Here is an 18,458-nt window from a genome sequence, read left to right as displayed (position 1 = left end):
CCAACTTTTTTAGACTTCGGCCACCCGAACACAGACAGATTTGCATTGCAGAATCCAGAGAATGCTCCATTTTGAGGCAGATTCCGTGCGGACGGCTTCCATTGAAGTCATTGTACTGCGCATGTGTCTCGGACGGCACATCCACAGTACAGAATGTCAAGACTGCAGACAAGTACACGGGGGTCACCGGCTGGGCACAGGCTCGGATTCCGCTGCAGGATCCTGCATGCGGAATCTGACCCATTCGTGATCAGCTGGCCTTAGGTTTTGACCAAATTTCATTAAAATGTGTTTAATTTTCTTAGAGAGTTAGACAATTTTTGGGGCGTCCTGAGTGGAGCACCCTGTATAAACTGAAGAATCACAAGTGAGGACATATGTTATATGACGAAGTAAAACCCGAGACCGATCATAAATTTACATCTGCCACATCTAGACTTCCCACACGTAAAGAGAAAAACTCGGCAACTATTGCCAAGTACAATTGGTATTTATTTTGTACTGGGACCATAGTCAACTTGAGAAGCCCCTGACCAACAAAGTGTTGCAACGGTACTATTAGTGCACATTAACCGCAGCAGTGCCAGGCTGCACATGTAAGCACACAGTATATAGGAAGACAGCATAGGGACACGTTGTGGCCCCAACATGATGCAACTGCTGCCGTGTTTAAGTCGGATTGCTAAATGGCTGCATAGTTGGAGACCAGCTGGTTCACCGTGTGGCTGAATGTAATGGCTGCCTGGTTCTGCAGGTGAAGCAGCTGTTTTTCTAGCAGAAGCACAGCAGCTGCATAGTGTCACATTTATGGGCCGAGGCTGCCGCACTCAGAATGGCAGCTATGGAGAGTACTGTGTTCCCAGACCAATGTGCAATCGCAGAAGCGCCAGAGACTCTTCAAATCAGCAGGGGTGCCGACAGTTGGACTGCCTCCAGAAAATAATGGTTTATCCTAAAATATCCTTCTGTGCATGAAAAAGGGTAATGTTAAAAAGGGTTGTAATATTTCTGTAAAACCTGTTCCCCATGCACTAACAAACCCGCACTTACTCCCCTCTCCCCATGGCGGCACTCAGTCCTCTGCTGTTTGCACGCTTCAGTCCTGCCTGACTTACAAGACGTCACAAGCGCTGCAGCCAGCGATCAATCACTGAGCTCTGTTATTGGCAGCAGCGCTTGTGACATCCCGTAAACAAGGCGAAGCAGGGGCACAGCGGGCACGGAGAGTATATGTGGGTTTATTATGTTAGTGCAGAAATATTACAACTCCAACAACCCCTTTAAGCAGAAACACTGTCAATCTTATTCTCATATATTATAATGGACCTCCGATTACTTTTTAACTACATTTGGAGGCCATTCTCATCTGTATATAGTGCCAACCCAACCCTCTAGCAGGAAAGACTGGGTACCCATTTGTTAGAGTCGGCCTCCCACTCTCAGGGCACATTCCCATGCGTGCTGCCCGCATGAGACAGACATGTGGCACACAGCAAGTATGCGATGACATTACGTCCTGCCAATCAACAGGCACCATCTTGGTGTTTCTGTACGCCAACATAAAGCACGCTGCGATCTCTATTGTGCGCTTATTTCGTGCAGCGTGTGAACGGAAACATGGGAGTGTATGGCAGATTGGTACAGCATATTACACATGTGTACTATACTGTTACCATACATTTGCGTGAAGGAGCCCTTCCTGTAGTCACAAAAGCCCCCATGCCCACTTCCCCAGGAGTAACAGCAACACTTCTCACTATTGCCCCAGTAAAAAAGAAAAAACAACAACCATGTGTTATCCCATAATCCTTAAAGGGGTTGTGACAAGTATATGTATGCACTTCTGTATGGCCATTACAATGCACTTTATAATATACGTTGTGTATTGTATATGAGCCATACAGGGGTGCTCCCCCTGCCCTCTGTTGACGATCCCGTTGTGCCTGGATCCGACAAAAGATTGCCGCCAGCTTCTCCATTCGTCAGGCATGCACAGAAGAGATCATCGGTCCGTGGACGAGCCTGGTATAGTTTGCACATTCCTGTGAGGTTTAGAAGCGTCCAGCGATAACTGTGAAGCAGCGGAGAGTAACTGTTACTGTCAGTGTAATTGTCAGGGGGGAGGGGTGTGCTCTCAGTGTATATTTGAGGGGGGGGGGGGAATGGTGTGTGTGTGCGTGCTGTCAGTGTACTTGTCGGAGGGTTTGGGGGTGCTGTCATTGCAGCTGGGTGGGTGCTGTTGGTCTACTTGGTCGTGGGGGTGCTGTCAGTCTTTTTGGTTGGGGGGGGTGCTGTCGGTCTACTTGGTCGGGTACTGTCGGTCTACTTGGTCAGGAGGGTGTGCGGTTAGTCTACTTGGTCACATAGAGGAGCGTTAGATTCTTCTCAGGCTACATGTACCTATGTCCCTCTGCAGAATGTGCCACCCCTCCCACTCTCCTCGTTTAGGACCTAAAGAATTTTCACGCCAAATTTCACATTTACAACACCAAGAAGTTACATTACATAAGGGTGCACTTACTTTTGCACTTATCAGTGAATAATCGAGTTGTGACCCCTTTACTTTTCCTATTAAGGACTGTTATGGGAGTAAATGATATTCCAGAAGATTTCACTGGTTGGCTCCATATTGCTTAATAATGAGAAGCTTCATGCATGAATATATGTATTTGAACTAACAGATGCTCTCCATCAGCCCCCAATACCCTTCTGGTTTATTTAAAGGAAGTACAATACAAATATAATTGACCATGATGCACCAATTACATGCATGATGCTCCCACCATTATGACAACTCATGACTGGTCTAGTATGTAATGACGCTAATGATTGACATATGTTTACGCCCCTGGTGTATGTTGCTATGTGAACATGTAATTCCTATTTACCCAAGTAGCACAGATTTTATTAATATTCAAATCTGGACCAAAAGTATGGAGTCAGAGATAAGAAGTTCCTCCTCTTGATAGAAAGCTGTAGTAAGATGCGGAGGAGTTAGCTTCAACTTGTAACACGTACATACCAGGGTACAACATTGAGCTCGTTAACGATTTAACTGCTAGCTATTTCCTATGAAGGTGGATATATGAATATATATATGTTTACATAGGCTGATATAAGAAACACATTTATATTACTACAACAGTCATTCCTTTTCATTTCTTACAGCAGTCAGGCGAACGTCTATGTCAGGTACTTACAATCCCCTAGTGGCAAGTGCCGGTATTCCTACACTACTTCCCCGAATCCCCCAACCGACATTCTCATTATATGCATAAACAAAAAGTATCAGAGGAAGGCACTGCAAGAAGGGAGGTTTGATTGAAAGCAGATTCAGCTTCAGAGTCAGTAGTCAAAGCATCATCATACATAACAGGGACAGCTTCATCAAAAGTCTTTGGAAAAATTCCTTGAAGGCGCAGAATAATGCAGTCAATAATAGCAATGTCAGTAAGAATAGTCACTAAAGTTCTAGCAAAAGATGAAATCCGGTGGCTCCATCTGCCAAAAGTATCAGTCTACCAGTCATCAAAAGGGATCGGAGATGCCAGAATTTACTGCTAGTTCTTTAAAGTTAAACCCTTTAGAGCCTCAGTTCTGGAACCATTGCTGTGAGAAAGATAACAGGGATTGAAGCTAGGAAAAAAGCATATGTTCATCATGGTGGGGAGATACGTGTATCCAATTGGATTTGTCCTTCCAGCTGAATATCTGTAGCGGTGGTCAGGAACACTTGTTATGGACCGTCAAGTCTGGGTTCTGGAGCTTTGTGGACGTGTCTTTTGGTAACCACCCAATCTCCTAGTTTCACAGAATGAGTTCCTTCTAAGCTGTCAAGCTCTGGAAAGGAAGCAAACACTCGAGAATATACATTAGTTAAATATTTTGTGAGAGCAATAACACAGTTTGTCAAGCTACCATGCTGCATCTGGAGTTATCGCGGTAAATACAATCCTAACCTTGGGAACGACCCAAAAAGTACCTCCTTTGGGCTCAGGCCTATTCTGTCACGTGTGTATCTTATGGAGAAGAGTACCAGGGGGAGGCACTCGGTCCATGGTCTATTAAGCTCTGCCATGGCCTTTTGGATCATGGTTTCTAAGGTACCATTTAAACTTTCTACTCTATCACGGCTTTGTGAATTGTACAGAGCATAAAAGGCCAGTTCTACCCCCATAACTTTCATTACTTTCTGCATCCCTTCTCCCATGGAGGGAGTACCTCGATCACTCTCAGTTGTCTCTAGCACTCTGTACCTGTAGACCACCTCAGAGATCAGTTTTTGTGGGTGGCGTTTGTAAGCGGGTATGCCAGACTGGCTACCCTGAAAACTGGTCTAGGCAGACCAAAATGAACTCGTACCTGCCCACCCTTGGCAGTTGGAAGTAGTCTACTTGAAGATGCTGGAATGGGTAGTCAGGACGGGGGGTGCACTGCATGGGAGCCTATACAGACCTACCCATGTGGTTCTGTGCACAAATCAGGAAGCCCTGTGTGTGTTTAGCTGCTGTGACGCTAAATCCTGGTACAGACCAGTAACTAGCAACCACATCTGACATAGCCGTTTTTGACAGGTGTGTATTTCCGTGGGGGCTGGAACCATGACGGGATAGGGACCTGTGGGAGACAAGGCTTGCAGGATAACATCCATTTATCTCAAGGTGTCTCTCTGCCCCTCTTGCTGGTTCCCAGTGTTCCTTTCTCCCCCCTTTGGTTGCCTGCTTTTGCAACTGAATCAACAGGTCATAATCCACCAGGGGTGACATCTGAGGGAGTACCTGTACCACCCCAACCCCTGGAGGATCAAGTCTGGGCTTCTGTGTGGTGTCTTTACAGCTTCATCAGCCGGGTGATTTACGGTTCCCTTTTTTGTGCCATCCTTGGAGTGGCCTTTGTTGTGTTTTCAGGCCACTCTCTCGGGCAGCAAGAGAGCTGACATCAGTGCTTGTACACCTTTTCTGTTTTTAATTGCTTTCAAGAATGACCTCGCTCTCCAGATAAGTCAGTAGTAATGAGCAATGCTATAGGAATAGTGGGAGTCTGTGTAGATGTTAGCCGCGTTCTCGTGAGCATGCTTCTTCCAGGGCTTGCAATTGAGTACACCATGTAAGAAGAGCACAACATAAACTGTATAGAACCTGCCTTCTTGACCATACCTTGGTCCATCTACAAAGAGTGCAAAATCAAGGTTGTCTAATGACCGATCAACATGATTGAATTCCCTGTCTCCTGGGTCATTAGCTAGTGTATAGTCATGTGTATCAAGCTAAAAGGAAAAAAACTATCAGGTGATTATAACCACCTCCCTCCTTTTCCAGATGTAGCAAGGTAGCTGGACTGAGGGCGTTGCGACGCTGACACGTTGAGTGGCATGAGCAAGGCACACTCTAGGTAAAAAGTGAGATTCTATGAGGCAAAGTCTGAGAGAAAACCTATGACAGTGTTCTAAATATTGGATGAATAAAATTACAGCTTCAGTGAAGACTGACACTAAAATATACAAAAACATAGAAATAGCAAAATAAATGTGGCTGTAACTGACATCCTACTTTGAACGGTCATTAAAGTCTTATGCCTTGGGTGTGGGGGAGATCTTTTTTTTTTTTATCCCCAGTCAATATCTGCATCACACATTTTACATTCATCACAGCCTGAACACTGGGCATTAACTCTCATTCATCCATGTGGTCAAGTCTGTCTCTTTCATATAGATATTAAGAGCCATATGATCCTCCACACACAATGTTTACTGCTGTTACGGAGTTCAGGAAATTGTGGATCCACTGGACCGGACAAACCAAGCTGAGAACAGTCCCTGAGCAGTTGGTAGCAGACTCCTCAGATAGATGGACTGTAGACAGGGAAAGGGGAACTGACCCTTGGCTGCAGGGAGAATGGCAGACCCCTATCTATTAGAAGGCTGCCCTTATAAGAGTAGCCCTGTGGTGGAACCTTGGGTCTGACTATCCCTGCAGGAGAGAAAACTCAGGACCAAAAAGGAACTGACAGCAGACAATGCAGCAAGACACACATATATAGACAGAATTGGTGGATATATGAATATATATATGTTTGCATAGGCTGATTAAAGAAACACATTTATATTATTATTACTACAACAAGGACCTAAAGAATGGTCATGCCAAATTTTATGCTTGTATGACACCGGGAGGTTACATTACATAGGGGTGCCAATACGTTCGCACTTAGCATTAAATAATCGTGCTGTGACCCCTTTACTTTTCGAATTTAGGATCTAAAGAATGGTCATGCCAAATTTCATGTTTGTATGACACCAGGAAGTTAATGAATTAGATTGGGTACATTACACAGGGGTGCCAATACTTGAGTTGTGACCCCTTTACTTTTCCTATTTAGGACGTAAAGAATGTTTCTGCTAAATTTCATGTTTGTACAACACCGGGAAGTTAGAGAATTAGTGGCAAGTCAGTAAGGGCTTTCACTATATATATATATATATATATATATATATATATACACATATATATATATATATATATATATATATATACACATACACACACACACACATACACATACACACACACACACACTCTTCCCTATATTCACGCAGGGCAGCGTTATATTCTCTTCAGTTTAAACACTGATATGTGAGGTAGATTCTAATCAGTATATAGACAGTTAGGTAATGTAGATTGTCCTCAGTATAAACACACAAAGGAGCCTTACATTTTTCTGACTGCATGTACTGATATCCCACAGAATGTGCCACCCTTTCCACTCTCCTCACTCTGTACCATTAAAGTAACGCCCCTTTTTATTCAAATGTACTACCAGCTTGGAGGTTGCAGCCCCTTTTTAGCCTTAAAGGCATGCTCCATGTCTGCAGTATGTAGTCACTTCTTTTTGTGATCAGTATATAGTACTCCTTACTCTATTCACACAGGGCAGTGTTATATTCTCTTTGGTATAAACACAGGTATGTGAGGTAGATTCTAATCAGTATAAAGAGAGATAGCTAATCTATATTCTCCTCACTATATTCACACTAAGGAGCCTTAAATTGTTCTCAGACTGAATGTACTGATGTCCTTCAGCAGAATATATCACGCTTCCCACTCTCCTCAGTCTGTACCCTTAAATTTATTCAAATGTATCCTTTTTATTCAAATGTACTCACAGCCTGTACCTAATCTAATTCGCTAACTTTCCGGTCTTGTACAAACATGAAATTTTCCTATTTAGGACCTATAGAATGTTCATGCAAAATTTCATGTTTTTACGACACCGTGAAGTTAAAGAATTAGATTAGGTACATTACGCATGGGTGCCAATACTTTTGCATTTAGCAATGAATCATCGACTAGTCATCCCTTTACTTTTCTTATTTAGGACCTAAAGAATGATTGTGCCAAATTTCATGTTTGTATGACATCAGGAAGTTGGAGAATTTGATTTGGTACATTACACAGGGGCGCCAATACTGTTGCACTTAGCATTGAATTTTCGAGTTGTGACTCCTTTCCTTTTCCTATTTAGGACCCAAAGAATGGTTGTGCCAAATTTCATGTTTGTACGACACCGGGAAGTTACATTACATAGGGGTGCCAATACTTTTGCACTTCGCATTGAATAATCAAGTTGTGACCCCTTCACTTTTCCTATTTAGGACCTAAAGAATGATCATCCCAAATGTCATGTTTGTACGACATCGGAAGGTTGGAGAATTAGATTTGGTACATTATAGAGGGGCGCCAATACTTTTGCACTTTTGAATTTTCAAGTTTTGTCTCCTTTACTTTTGCTATTTAGGACCTAAAGAATGGTCGTGCCAAATTTCATGTTTGTACAACATTGAGAAGTTAGAGAATTGGTGGCGAGTCAGTCAGTCAGTCAGTGAGGGCTTTCACCTTTATAATATATTGTAGGCATTTAAAGGGTGAAGTTAAGGATGGAGTATATCTTTCTCCCAGGCTCTTAGTCTGGACAGGGTGGAGGTCCAGTCCACAATTTCATCGTAGCCCTGAGGAAACTCAGCTGTCAGCACTGACCCCGTAACTGGAGCATAAAAGACTCCAGCTCCAGGGAGTCAGTGCCTGACAGCCTGAGGAGAGACATACAGTCTAACAGCCTGAGGAGGAATTTACCTGAGCACCCTGCGTGGCGCAGCGCTGCACTTTATTCCTGAAAGGACTTTGTGTTGCATTTCCTTTGTTGCCTGGAGCATAATAAAGACTGAAGTTTTTGCACGTGTGGAGTCCAGAGTGTCTTTGCTGCCCCACCCCCCGGAGGACTTTATCACAATATATTATAGTTATATGATGTATAACTCCCTAACATACAAAAATGTACACCGACCCTAGAGAAATAATCACGTGGAGCCCTAACGTAACCTGTAAATCTACTGTAACACACTATACTAATATAATTATATGACTTATAACTCCCTAAAGCTGTAAACTCTACCCTACCTACACTAACCCTTAGAAACTATGTTTTTTGTTTTTTTCTAAAATGTGATATTTTTCCATATAAACTGCTTCACAGGCAGCTGTAACAATCTGTCTCCTCTCTCAACTCAAAAATAGAGCGATCCGAGGAGAGAAGGGGGCAGAGTGAAGCTGCCCATCACATATTTACTAAATAATTCTCTTTGTGACCACCATGATTGGTTTTCACGGTGATCACATGTTTACAGGGACACAGGATTGGTCCTGATCGTTCCCGCGGCTATAGTGTCCCTGAGCAAGTCTTTTGACAGCTCAGGCACAGCCGCACAGGAACGCATTAAGCCCAGGACCAGGCACCATAAATTTACAGTGCCTGGTCCTAAACGGGTCAAGTCACTGAGAAGGAACACGGATTTAAAATGCAGAATGCTCATGTATATTTTCAAACACACTTGCATCTCTATGTGCGTCTTAATGCAGACACAGGCGCTGCCGTGTAATAGCAGCCTACAACTCTAATGATATTTACCATTAGGTATGCAATACCATCTATAGCATAAAGCCAGACGGTTCGGTGCATGTTATCCCTACCTGCCTGATTGGTTTGTCGAAAGCAGAGAACCCCCATTTAAGAAATAGTTACAAATACAAAGGCTGCAGAAGGCAGACCCCTGGCCTTAAGGGTTAAAGATGTGCAGAAGGTTAGGAAACGTAATTGAAAGAGAGCAGCCATTACTCCCTGGTTGCCTCCGGCCCGGCGCTGCCAACCCCGCCCCCTGCGATACAGAAGGTGGCATCACGTTCATCGCTCACATGATCTCTGCAGCAGATTGCTGGCCTCAGCGGTCATCTATGCAGGAATGGCACGTGGCCACTGAGCCGGGGACTGCAGGGGTCACATCCGAGATGAACGTGTCGTCACTGCATCCGCTACCAGCAGGAACCTGGCTGACAGGTGCCGGACCAGAGGCAACTCGCGGTAGCGGAGGTTTTTTGGTCTCCTTGGGGGGCTTTTTTTGTAATGTTGGAAAATCCCTTTAAGGCGTCCATTAGCACTGTTCTACAATGACAATTACAAGCCAGCAGCATCCGTTTGCCGGGGATCACTCACAGACACAACGCCCACACAATGCAGACTAAGAAGTAAGAGCGGTTCGTGTTGTTGCGGTGAGCGCTGTGGGCGGTAGAGTCGCAGAAGAGGAAAAAACATTTTTTTTAAGAAACAGAGATGACCTGTCGCTTAAAGAGACCCTTCAGTCCAGAAACAAAGATGGCCGCACCAGCCTCTCTGACTGCCTGATGTACACATCAGTCTATACCTGCTGACCAGCCCTGACCAATCACATCAGTCTACACCTGTTGACCAGGTGGGCAACCCTGACCAATCACATCAGTCTACACCTGTTGACCAGGTGGGCAACCCTGACCAATCACATCAGTCTACATCGGTTGACCAGGTGGGCAACCCTGACCAATCACATCAGTCTACACCTGCTGACCAGGTGGGCAGCCCTAACCAATCACATCAGTCTACACCTGCTGACCATGTGGGCAACCCTGACCAATCACATCAGCATGCAGAGTTTTGGATTACTAGATGAGTGCATCAGGTACAGAAGCAGCTCGGCCATCTTTGTTCCTCCAGGATCGGAGCCTCGCTTTAAGTAGAATTCCAAAGAAATGTTTCATTATAAGTTAGTAATTCTGTAGCGATAACTTGTATATTTTCATCATGACTCCGAGCGCTCACTTGTCTGTTCCCGACATCCATCAGTGTCCGGGGGCCATGGAGCTGGTTGGGCCAGGTTCACATTTATGCTTGCCCCTTTCCGTTGCTCAGTTCTACCCATAAGCTCTTGGGCCCCAATACAAAGCCTGTAACAGGGGCCCCAACTATAATGCTTTATTCATAGTACTGGGCTCCCTATAAGGAGAAGAGAGGCCTTATGGGCCCCCTAAGGCTCCTGGGCCCGGGTGTAACTGGTGTACTGTTGTATCTTGTCTCCATCACAGTTATGGGTGGAGACATGGGCGGTGCGGCAGGAGATAGAGGGAACACCCCAAGCTCCAGATTGGCTGCCAGAGACACACACCTGTACCGAAACCTCTGGTAAAAATGTTATTCTCCGCCAACTCAGTTTCTCCGGCCCCCTGCTACCCGCTGGGCCCGACTGTCTCCCGCTGCCTGACTGGGAGATTTGCAGGTGCCGCTCCTGAGACCCCCTGTACCATAATTTTCCTGGCCGACAGCTGTCACTTACCCACCCCGCCACTCTGCCTGTTCCATGTCGCCGGTCCTGTGCTGCCACTGTCGCCTGTGAGTCCTCCTGCTGTGCCGCTACAGCAACGCTTTACAGGGCTCCAGCAGCAGCATGGCTTGATGGCTCTGCCAGCTTCCGTCGGCGCTCCTGCCCGAGCACTCTCACCCCCACTGCGCTGCAGTCCTCCTGCAGCGCCGCTTTACAGGGGCCTGTTAGCACCATGTCCCGAAAGATGTATGCGCTGGCCCTGTCGTCCAAGGGTAGCAGCACAAGGAAGCACCGGACGCCTTCTCTGCCCTGCAGCAGGACATCAGCCAATCTGCAGCTTTGGGGGTGGTAGTTACAAGGCGTGACTTGTCACTCTACATGTCTCCACCCATATTTGTGGTGGAGACAAGATACAACAGTACCTGCAACTGCTGCATTCCCTATAGGTATGCCAGTAGTTCTATCATATGTGCCAAACCAGAAAATGCTGGATCTGGTACAAGGTGTCCAATGCCCACCAGGTCCATCCATAACAGTGAGGTCTGCCGAAACTCCATCACCCCGGACAGAGTGGTACCCGCTGCTGTGCCGTTTCCAGAATGTTGTGCGGAGCATTGCCACTGCCCTGTTCACACCACATGTGAGCCTTCCATCAAGGTATATACCTCTAGAGGAGCCCCCGGGTAGGTAGAGGTCACCGACGGGCGCACATGGGTATAGCAGAGGTTAAAGGGAACCCAGCACCTCCAGACAGCACCATAAACTAGGTTGCAGCACTGGTTGGGGAGCCGGGTGTTTCTATACTTCCCTGCTCCTCCAATGGAGTCCGCACCTGGTCTGAAGAGCTGACGCTTCATGCTGCCCATAGAGTTCTGCACTGCAGTCTGAAAAAAGACAAATTCATGCCCCCAAACAGCCCCATAAAGGCTCGTTCCCACGGGCGTATCCGTGTTTTGATCCGTGAATACGCAGCGTGCTCAGGAACCAAAAAAAGTGTAATCACTGCGCATTTCAGCACTTTTACACTTTTTTGTGTTTTCATGCGAGCAAAAATAAGACCGCAAGACGCTCCCGCGTTTCATGCACAGATGCGCAGCGGATACGCCGGATGCACCCCAGGGTCTACAATGCGCCGTTTCAGTGCGTTACGGGTACCAAAACAAGACTGTCTGCGTTTTTTTTTTCACACAACCAAAAAAAATCACGTGCAAAATACGCTCCTCTGAATCCCCGATGTAAATCCCCGGGGACTCCGCACAGCGCACTACACCCCACGTACACCCATGGGAACGAGCCCTGCGGGGGCAGATTGGAGGGGAGCGCGTCCCTTACTGCCCGGCGGTCTCATCTGCTCTAGCTGCGGGCTCCCTCCCACGCCGCAGCACGCCATGCCGTGTATACTTGCTGCACACCGACACGCACCATGTGTAATACGCGCCGCTAGTGCGTGCGGCGATACGGTTTGTGCACGAGGCACGACTGAAAGTCACGTAAAGTCTATTCCACGCAGCCCCCGCCCCTGCCCACCCAAATGTGGGCAGTATTATAGCAGAGGCCAGAAGGGGAAGAAGCCAAGAAAGTTACACCTCCGACTCTGGACACAACACAGCGCCCCCCACAGGTGCAGCACGAGAACGCAGCCATATATATTATATATAGTAAGCCCCTCCACCAGACAGGGGACACAGCAGTGACCGGCGGGGAGGCAGACAGCTGGGCACACAGGAAGTGGTGCCCGGCGCCCTCACACCCCGCCGCCTGCAGCCGCCGTTCCCCGCCACACAGCGCCGCACTACCTATGGCCGCTGCACTGACAGCAGCAGCGCCGGCCGCACGCCTCACCTCCCGGCAGCAGTAACCGGCGAGCCGGTTCTTCACTCACGTGTTAGTGACGATAGGCTGCTAGTATACACTTGTCCAGCAGGTGGGGCTGCAGGGCAGGCAGAAGCAGATTTAAAGTTTCACGCTCGGGGCTATATATACATGATGAGTCCCTGTATACATATGGTACACGGGGTCTCTGTATACAATATGGTACTAGTGGTCCCTATAGACATATGGTACACGGGGTCCCTGTATACATATGGTACATGGGGTCCCTGTATACAATATGGTACAAGTGGTCCCTGTATACATATAGTACACGGGGTCTTTGTATACAATATGGTTCAAGTGGTCCCTGTATACATATGGCACATGGGGTCCCTGTATACATATGGCACATGGGGTCCCTGTATACATATGGTACACGTGGTCCCTGTATACATATGGCACACGGGGTCTCTGTATACAATATGGTTCAAGTGGTCCCTGTATACATATGGCACATGGGGTCCCTGTATACATATGGCACATGAGGTCCCTGTATACATATGGTACACGTGGTCCCTGTATACATATGGCACACGGGGTCTCTGTATACAATATGGTACAAGTGGTCCCTGTATACATATAGTACACGGGGTCTCTGTATACATATGGCACATGGGGTCCCTGTATACATATGGGACATGGGGTCCCTGTATACATATGGTACACGTGGTCCCTGTATACATATGGGACACGGGGTCCCTGTATACATATGGTACACGGGGCCCCTTTATACATATGGGATATGGGGTCTCTGTATACAATATGGTACAAGTGTTCCCTGTATACATATGGCACACGGGGTCTCTGTATACAATATGGTACACGTGGTCCCTGTATACATATGGCACATGGGGTCCCTGTATACATATGACACATGGGGTCCCTGTATACATATGGCACATGGGGTCCCTGTATACATATGGCACATGGGGTCCCTGTATACATATGGCACACGGGGTCCCTGTATACATATGGCACACGGGGTCTCTGTATACAATATGGTACAAGTGGTCCCTGTATACATATGGTACACGGGGTCCCTGTATACATATAGGATATGGGGTCTCTGTATACAATATGGTACAAGTGTTCCCTGTATACATATGGCACACGGGGTCCCTGTATACAATATGGTACACGGGGTCCCTGTATACATATGGTACACGGGGTCTCTGTATACAATATGGTACACGTGGTCCCTGTATACATATGGCACATGGGGTCCCTGTATACATATGGCACATGGGGTCCCTGTATACATATGGTACACGGGGTCCCTGTATAGATATGGTACATGGGGTCCCTGTATATATATATATATATATATATATATATATATATATATATAGTACACGGGGCCCCTGTATACACACCATATAAGGGCTCATTCACATGGTGAGATGCAATTTTGGTCTCTGAAAAGCATACCATTTTCATTGCAGATATATGTGCATTTTTTGAGTGTGGGCCGCCTCCGTATAAGGCTAGTTTCCCACGGGCGATATCAGTTCATGATTCACAGCCCAATATTGCACTTTCCACCATGTGAAAACAGCCTTGTATCACAGCGGGGAATCCCTTCATCCCATTACTCTCAATGGGGCGCCAGCAGCAACGGCCCCAGTGAAAGCAATGGGAGAAGATCGCAATTCTCTGGGACAGCAGCGGCTGGGATTCCTTCATCCTAGCTGGGAATCCCTTCACCTCAGTCATGGCTGAAAGGATTTCCCCACTGCATCTGAAGGGATTCCTCCTCCTGCGCTATGCTGCAGAGTTTAAAGGCCGACGAGGGGGAAGAAATTTCCTTTGTTCATGCGCAACTAGACTCCATACCGGTGAGCGTAGTTGCGCCTACGGCCATCTGCAGCCGCCCTCAGTTGTATTTTGTACACAAACTGCAAGAAGACTTGAACCTGCTGGTGTAGGGCTGGGACGGCACTTCTGGAGAAATAGTGGCAACTGGGGACCGAGTAGCGTGGGACCGCCGCCGCCATCATGTTTTTGAAGCCTGTACGGTAGCATCTCCAGGCTGATTAATTTGGCAATGTGCACGTTTAAAGCTTGAGCGTGCGGCTGCGTGGCGTCGTATTTGCTCTTTTGCTTCAACACTTGTGTTAGCGACATCTGAACGCTGCGCTGAGAGACATTGCTGGATGGAGTGGAGGACGGTGGAGGTGAGGGTGTGGGTGCTGGCCGGGAGGCGCTCGTGCCTACGTCCTGAGAGGGGGGTTGGATCTGTGTGGCAGGTTGGGGCACAGGGGGAGAGGCAGTGGTGTGACCCGGAGGTGGTGAATGGCCTTTGTCCCACCTTGTGAGGTGCTTGGCCATCATATGTCTGCGCATGCTGGTGGTGGTGAGGCAGGTAGTGGTGGCTCCCCGGCTGATCTTGGTGCGGCACAGGTTGCACACCACTGTTCGTCGGTCATCCGCGCTCTCACGAAAAAACATCCACAACTTTGAACACCTAGCCCTCTGCAAGGAGGCTTGCCGCGAGGAGGTGCTTTGGGAAACAGTTGGTGGATTATTCGGTCTGGCCCTGCCTCTACCCCTGGCCACCGCACTGGCTCTTCCAACCTGCCCTGCTGCTGCATTTGCCTCCCCCTCTGAAGCCCTGTCCTCAGTAGGCGTTGCACACCAGGTGGGGTCGGTCACCTCATCGTCCAGCAGCTCTTCCTCCGAATTCTCTGTGTACTCCTCCCTCGGACTTACTGCCCTTACTACTACCTCACTGACAGACAACTGTGTCTCATCATCCTTATCCACAAAAAGCTCTTGAGACAGTTGCCAGAAGTTCCCAGCCTCATCACCCGGACTCCGGGAGCTTTCCAAAGGTTGGGCATAACAATCTCCTCAGGTGAGAGAGGAACTGTTTGTTCCCACTCGGTAGGGACATGAGAACAGTTCCTGGGAGTCTGCCTGCTCAGAAACTGTCATTTTCTTGGAGTGACGAGGCTGGGAAAAAGGAGGAGCAGCCAGAGGATTCAGAGATGAAGTCCCTAGGCCGGAGTAGCGGACTGTGTAGTAGATTGGGGGTTTGATACATTGCTGGACGCATTATCTGCCATCCATGACAGGACCTGCTTGCACTGCTCTTCATGTAATAAAGGTCTACTACACAGACCTGCAAATTGTGATAGGAAGCTGGGGAGCATCGGGACTTGGCGCTTTCCTAATCACTCAGCAGCCGGCTGTGATGCACCCCACCTAGGACCTCGGCCTGTGCCCACACCCTCACTTGGACGCCCGCGGCCGCGTCCACGTCCTCGAGCTGATTATTATTATTAACAGTGCTAATAGCAGGGGCAACTTCACTGCACCCAAGGAAAGGGTATTGTGCGAAGCTCTGCCCAGGGGCAGAAAGCTATACAGCCAGTGAATAGTGCTAATTACTGCGGCAACTTCACCGCACCCAAGGAAAGGGTATTGTGCGACGCTCTGCCCAGGGGCAGAAAGCTATACAGGCAGTGAACAGTGTTAATAACTGCGGCAACTTCACTGCACCCAAGGAAAGGCTTTTGTGCGACGGTCTGCACAGGGGCACAAAGCTATACAACCAGTGGATTGTGCTGATAACTGCGGCAACTTCACCCAACACGTAGAATGGTATCTGTGAAATGCTGTTCTGGAGTGGCCCAGGAAATATTTGCGTACTATTTAGTGATGAGAGTGAGCTGCTATAGCTGTAATGCTCTGCAGAGAGATAGATGTTAAGGAAAAAAACTGGTGTACTACTGCTCCCAGCCAGCCACAACTGTAATGCACAGGATGAGGAGTAGCCCTAAGAAGGACCATTGGGGTTCTTGAAGACAGGATCCTACTCAAACACTTTCCCCATAACTCTGCCTAATACACTGCAGTCTGAGAGCTGTAATGCTCTGCAGATATATATATATATATTTTTTTATTTTTATTTTTTTTAAAGAGAAAAAAAACAACAACTTCTCCGCACCCAAGGAAAGGGAATTTTGCGACAATCTGCACAGGGGCAGAAAGCTATACAGCCAGTGGACACTGCTAATAACTGCGGCAACTTCACTGCACCCAAGGAAAGGCTATTGTGTGACGGTCTGCATAGGGGCACAAAGCTATATAGCCAGTGGATTGTTCTGATAACTGCGGCAACTTCACCCAACACATAGAATGGAATCTGTGAAATGCTGTTCTGGAGTGGCCCAGGAAATATTTGCGTGAGTGAGCTGCTATAGCTGTAATGCTCTGCAGAGGGATAGATGTTAAAAAAAACTGGTGCACTACTGCTCCCAGCCAGCCACAACTGTAATGCACACAATGAGGAGTAGCCCTAAGAAGGACTGTTGGGGTTCTTGAAGACAGGATCCTACTGTAACACTTCCCCTATGTCAGTAGCAGCACTATCCCTAACCTCTACCAGCATGCGTCTGAGGCGAGCCGCGGGCAGGACCAGTTTAAGTACTCGGCGGTCACCTGATCTCACCAGCCACTCACTACTGGGGGGGGGGGGGAGGGCTGGCATGTCACAGCAGGAAGTGGTAATGCCTTCCCCGCATGTTTATTGGCTAGAAAATGGCGCTAAACATGCAGGGAAGGGAAATACAATTGACTCGAGTACCACGTGATGATCGTCACGAGTAAAGAGCATCTCGAGTACCCTAATACTAATACTTGAACGAGCAGCAAGCTCGGACGATTGTGCTCGCTCATCTCTAATAGTGAGATAGATATGCGATAGATAGATAGATAGATAGATAGATAGATAGATAGATAGATAGATAGATGTGAGATAGATATGAGAGAGAGATATAGATAGTAAGATTATATATATACATACACACAAGAGAGATTGATAGTAAGATACATAGATACGAGAAGGATGGATAGAGAGATAGATAGATGGTGAGATAGATATGAGAGAGAGCGATAGAGATATGAGAGAGAGATAGATAGACAGTAAGATAGGTAGTGAGATAGATATAAGAGAGTGAAAGAGAGACAGAGGTGAGATAGATATGAGAGAGATAAATAGATAGATAGATAGATACATAGATAACAGAGAGATAGATAGTGACATAGATGGATATGAGAGAGATAGATATCAGAGATAGATAGATTGTGATATAAGAAAGACGTAGATAGTAAGATAGGTAAATACTGAGATAGATAGTGAGATAGATAGATATGAGATAGATAAAATGAGATAGAGATTGATTGATAGATATAGATAGACAGATAAATATGTGAGATATATAGATAGATAGTAACAGATATTAGAGAGATAGATAGATAGATATGAGATAGATAGATAGATAGATAGATAGATAGATAGATAGATAGATAGATAGTGAGATAGGTAAAAATGAGATAGAGATTGATTGATAGATATAGATAGACGGATAAATATGTGAGATAGATAGTAACATAGATATGAGATAGATAGATATGAGAGAGAGATAAATAGATAGTGAGATAGATAGATATGAAATATATACCATAGATAGATAGATGAGAGAGATAGATAGTAGGATAGGTGGATAGTGAGATAGATATGAGAGTGAGAAAGATAGATTTGAGATAGATAGATATGAGAGAGATAAACAGATATAAGAGAGATTGATAGTGACATAGATAGATATGAGAGAGATAGATATCAGAGATAGATAGATAGTGATAGAGATATGTTTCAATAACACTGAGGACAGATAATGTAGTAGATGTGACCTGCAGTCCTATGTAACACTTCAGAAAACACACAGAGATAACTCTGAGAATAGATAATAACTAGAGATGAGCGAATATACTCGTTTCGAGTAATTACTCGATCGAGCACCGCGATTTTCGAGTACTTCCGTACTCGGGTGAAAAGATTTGGGGCGAGGCGTGGCGGAGCGGGGGGTAGCAGCGGGGAACAGGGGGGAGCCCTCTCTCTCTC

The sequence above is a fragment of the Eleutherodactylus coqui genome, chromosome 12, assembly GCF_035609145.1.
Source record: "Eleutherodactylus coqui strain aEleCoq1 chromosome 12, aEleCoq1.hap1, whole genome shotgun sequence".
In the NCBI taxonomy this organism is placed as follows: Eukaryota; Metazoa; Chordata; class Amphibia; order Anura; family Eleutherodactylidae; genus Eleutherodactylus; species Eleutherodactylus coqui.
Note: the sequence above shows the minus strand (reverse complement) of the source record.